Source organism: Chrysoperla carnea, chromosome 4, assembly GCF_905475395.1.
Source record: "Chrysoperla carnea chromosome 4, inChrCarn1.1, whole genome shotgun sequence".
Lineage (NCBI taxonomy): Eukaryota > Metazoa > Arthropoda > Insecta > Neuroptera > Chrysopidae > Chrysoperla > Chrysoperla carnea.
The window spans coordinates 15,405,063-15,410,586 of NC_058340.1; the positions used below are offsets into that span (position 1 = coordinate 15,405,063).

Sequence of the window (5,524 nt, forward strand, 5' to 3'; positions counted from 1 at the left end):
TCTAATAGCAATGTGATTCGATTTGTTAGTAGAACGGTGTACCTATATTCACACCGTATGAACAGATCTACACCGAACCAATCAAAATTGATATTAGAAGAAAGGTAGTATAATTTCGAAAATAATAGCATATGTTTCCCTACAAAAAAAACGGTTATTAAAATAGCCTTAAACATTTTTCGATAGACAAGCTGTCATAGGTGTGTTTATATCAATAAAAATTCTAAAAAATATGCCTCATCTGATTATCAAATGAATGAAGGTCGACCTTACACCGTCTCCGGTATTATATTAAGTGCCTGTAGACTCTGCAGAAAAACTAGGAGCAACGCAAAAACAAAACAAATCCGCTTCTAGGTTAACGACTGACGTGGTTGACTATTTCCGAGTGATTCTTTTCTGTCTCTCTGGAGTTGTATTCACCGGGTGCAGAACTTTTTGTGTACAGAAGCGAGATTCTTCAGGATGTAGAACCTGTAATTGCCGAAAATAATATTACAGCTGTATCCAGAACTAAAATCTGGCAATGGTTCTAACTGAAATTGATGGAACTCGAATAGCACTCCATTTGTAGAAAATTTAACTTGTAATTCTTAAAAAAATGAAATTTAATTGCACTATTCTGTTATTCATACAGAAATGTAGCCATGAATTAAAAGTGTTTTTGAGATAGTTTTTAGAATTGTTCATAACTGTCCTAATAAATAAGTTGCTGTGCTAGTTAGAGGCCTAAATGTATTTCTTCAAAAAAAATGACTCCGTTTACATTACCGATTCAGCACAATTAAACGACTTTCATTGGTCTAATAATTTTTAATTGAAACTCAGATAACGTAAAACGTTCTAGTTTGATCGCATATGTTATTTTTAATGATTAATTTTAATCATAATTATTTTTCAATAGCTTTAAATAATAGCTTCAATAGATTTATTAATGAAATAATAATTGTTTTCCATATACGACGCACCGTGTTTTACTGTGTGCACACGGTATAATTCGGTATCGTTTGTAGAGGTGACATACCTGAAATACCGTCTAGAGCCTCGTGCTAAGAAAGATCTACCACTTAAATGAAAATTTAAAAAAATCCATACATTGATACACTATATGCGTAATTTCAACATCGTTCTCTGCCAATTACTCAAAAATAATATTGTTTGTTGGTACATACATATAATATGATGATTCATTGTTATGATTATAAAAACACAATAGCATTATAATAACATGTGTTTAATGTCGTGTGTACAGTCTCATACATTCCAATTCTGTTTCTGCAATATTTTATATCCCTGGTTTTTAGTGAGTCCTGATTATCGAGACTCTACTGTACCTGCATCTTATTTCAAACCTTCTTGTTTGAGGCGCAACATTTAGGTTGGGTGTTTCTTCGGACATCATCACATCCTGCACACACACTGTAATTATTTTTGTATCTCAACATGTTCACACTGTGGAATGAAAAGTTTTAAATGGCCGACAACAAACCCTCACACCGAGTGTCCTACTATGCTGCCGTGTGCATAGATGGAAAACAAGGATTATTATTAAATGCACGAATTTTATATTCGCTTTAACAGGAATAAGGTGTGTATTCGTAGTCATTTAAATGTTGTACAATAAACAAAAAAATCTTCCATTTTCTTTTCTTTTTGACAGTAAAATTTTAGAATTTAACACAGTTTAATTTGTAAAAAATTTATGAGTTTATTACTTTAAATAATAATTGTGAATAGTAGTTTGTTTAGGTATTTATTTGTATTGTTTTTTAAAAGATAATTTTATTTTTGTATACAATTATAACCAAACTTTGGACTTGTGTACTTATAAATAGACCGGTCGGTAAGCCCTATTTCCACAACATAATTAGCAAAATATTGAGTCTGTTGCCTCAGCGATTATGTTCTGTTGTTTGTCGTAACTTAGGCCGTTGAAATTTAAAAAAGTTATTTCTCTAGATGATCTAGTTGATTATTCCTAATTTTTAGATTCCGTTGATTCAGTAGATTCCCCCTCATTTTATCTGTCAATTGTTTCAATGCTATTGCATGAAACGAACAGAAAGAAACTTACTTCTTTCTCGGATACTGGATTGATTAAAAAGTTGCTGGATATTAAATAAAGCATTAATTATGCTTGGATTTGATTGAGCTTCCTCAAATGGTATTTTTACTTTTAGAGTTATAAAATAGGAAGAGTAAATTTGGTGTTTGCAATGTAGAAAGAATTTCTCGATTTCTTTCCCACCTTATCGTCTTTAGAAGACTAAGTTTACCAACATTTATTTTCACAATAGAAACCTTATCGATTGGTCTATTAAATTTTAAATAATATTTAAGTTAATTTTTGATGTTATTTAATCTTCATGGAATGTTAGAGTGTGATATTCTATGTGACTTGGCACTTTTATTATTACATTAATTAGTACCTGAAGCTGTTTCTTAAAAAGGCATCAAAGTTTATAAACATCTTACGATTATAGGATTTGAAATCGATGTCAAAACAGAATTAACTGGTACCTGAGAAAATAGGAAACTGTGGTTATTGAAAATTTTTTCAGTAAATGAAGAATAGGGAATTCACGTTTCGTTAAATTTGTCATTAAGATTCCTCGATAGAAAGCTATTTCGATTTATTCCATTAAATTTATTTATATTTCTGCTTCCTACTTGAAGCCTTTTTTCTTCATTTGTGATTACGAATTCGTCGACTAAAATTTCGTAATCGTATCTGAAAATTCATAATTTACTACCATTTATGAATATAAAAATTTCTTATGAACTAACGAAAATGATGTTGAAACTTTGATGCTTAGTTAGACATCTTGCTTGTGTGATTTAGAAAGACCATTGTGAAGAATATTTAAACATATTTTGATTTTTGATAAGCAAAATAAAACAATAATGAAATTATTGAATTTCCACGCTTTGATCAACCTCTATTTTAACTTTTCATTTATTGAAATTTTTTCTAGATGTGATGAAAATCTGTAAATGTGTTCATTTATACCTATAAATTTTATAAAATGCAATTTAATAACAATAATATTCAATAATGTTGATTTAAGTTCTTAGGATCATTTAATTAAGGTGGTATATAGCAGTATCGAGACGGCAAACAGTTCAGTCAAATTAGCAATCATTTTTGAATTGGTTTTTTTACAACTACTAATGATACAAAAAATACAATTTATAATAAATTAAAATAATACAATATAATATTTTATTGATCAAATTTAATATGTTTTAACATAAAAACATTTTCAAAAACTGAGTTGGTCAAAATTTAAATAACAAATTCAATGATCAGCTGTTGTTTAAATTCATAAACATAATCTCACAACTTTCGATTTTTTTTACAACTGATAATAAAAATTTGTTTTTTAAATCTATTTCTCATGAAAATTGAGTTTGAGACAAATTTGAATTTGATGGCTATCCATAAAATACGTCAAAATTTCGCGTTTTTATATGTTTTCCGTCATGCTGTGTCAAATTTTTTGCAACTCCTCTACAAATATAACGTTAGAATCTATATTTTACAAAAAATGAATAAACTAAGATAAAAATTAAAAATTTGACTGCAAACGGCATGTTTACTTGAAACCCTCCATGTCAAATTTCGTCACGATAAGCAACAACTTCCTTCCTGTTTGCGTGATGTATTTTATGAATAGGCCCCTGTCGTAACGTTATGAATGGTAGAAGTAAGAAGAATCATTTTAAATAGGGGTCAAAGTAAAAAAGAATCCAGCTGAAAGCATTGAATAAAAGTTATAGAATTTACCAGAATAGCGCTTGCTTAGCAAAAGGTTGTTTGTTGTGAACTTTTAAAATGTACACTTTTGCTACAGCTGCGCCATCCTTATTTAATGCTTTTTGACGGACACTTTTTGATACACTAAGATATTCCTCGCCTCTACCTTCCCTTTTCTATACGTAACGTCATGCAAGTTTACTTGTACTACCAAAATGTCTTAAACCATTAAGTACATAGACTGAGTATCGCCTAGCTTTCCGTACAGTGAGAAGTGTGCCAACATCTGAGGTAATTGCTTGGATCAGTGAGGGACATTTATCAAAAAAATGAATTTATTAAAAGACTATAGGCACATTTATCAAAAAAATATACATTGAATGTAGCGACATTTATCAAAAAAACATACACTAAATGTCAAATTTTCATTTCAGAAAATGTTTTACATGAAACATCGTGATTTCACTGAACTTTTTTGTTTTTTTACTAAACAAAATATTTATCACATATCACTTTACATTTTTTCTTAAGAATTTACAATGACAAATATGACAACAACAGTTTGTTTTACTATTTTCTCACCACCGCCATGATGAACTTGACCCAAGCAATTACCTCAAGTATTGACACACATTAAATCGTTTGACGCTCAGTCCATGTACTTAATGATCTAAGCAAAATGTATATATTATACAGGAAACTTGGGAAAAGTTTTGTATATTTTTAAAAATGTAATTAAATCGATTAATATTGAATATTATTAATATTAAATTTCAATTTTATCAAACAACTATGTTTATTTATATTTAATTAAATTTATTCTTGCCCTAATATTTTATAAATATTATTATTCAAAATCACAAACAATACGTATTATTTACATTATAGAATCTAAAATTATTATTATTATCTATTAGAGTTCCTAGTACTTAATATTTATAAAATATACCTATTATACATTCCAATAAAAATAAATTTTGATTATAGAAAAAAAAGGGTAGAAAAAACGTTTAGCAATAAATTTTAAAATATTTATTATTATATAACTAATAATATTATATTAATTATAGTGGTCTTATAGACTTTATAGAACAAAAATATTTAGAAATATTTGAAATTATATATTACTTGTAATACTCTGGAAAAAGTTTATCTCCCTAAAATATGAATGTACACTTAAGTTCAAAAAAATGGTAATGATTAAAAATATATCTTAAACTAAAGCAGGGCTTATGTAGGACTTTGTATGCACTCGCCTGCTTACACACAAACTTCTTCCAGGCTCTTACTTGAGGGTTTCTAGTTACGCCAGATGCTGTCCTACTAGCATTGACACAACACAATAACAGAAAGTTGTAATTAATACGAAGATGTGTATAGGTGACGTATTTTCGATCGGATAAATTTTTTTTGGATTTGAGTGTAAATTAAAAAAAGAATAAAGAGCCCCATGATAAGCAATTATTGTAATATTATTTTTCTATTTATCAATACGATATTTAAATTGTGAATGGATTTATAATAATCAAATGCAATAATTGAAAAGTGCCTCAATAAAATAAAATTATCAATGTTGGTAAATTATTATTTTTATTTTTTATCCTCTTTCCTTCCTAAATTTTTAACACCTTCTTTTTGACAATTTTCCTATTTAGAAAACATATTAAAATTAAAAAAAAAAAATTGGCCAAGAGCGTGTTTTATACACATAAACCTAGGATCCCGTTGCCTACAGTAAGTACCAAACAGAATATAATTTTCAGTAGC

The 5,524-nt window shown here is 28.3% G+C and overlaps 1 long non-coding RNA gene across 1 annotated transcript; it reads left to right on the top strand.

Moving 5' to 3' along the window:
- Positions 1-487: 487 nt before the first annotated feature.
- Positions 488-5,301, top strand: LOC123298379. Its single transcript, XR_006535264.1, has 4 exons — positions 488-503; positions 3,311-3,315; positions 4,996-5,001; positions 5,107-5,301. It is a non-coding gene; the product is annotated as an uncharacterized LOC123298379 (long non-coding RNA).
- Positions 5,302-5,524: the final 223 nt, after the last annotated feature.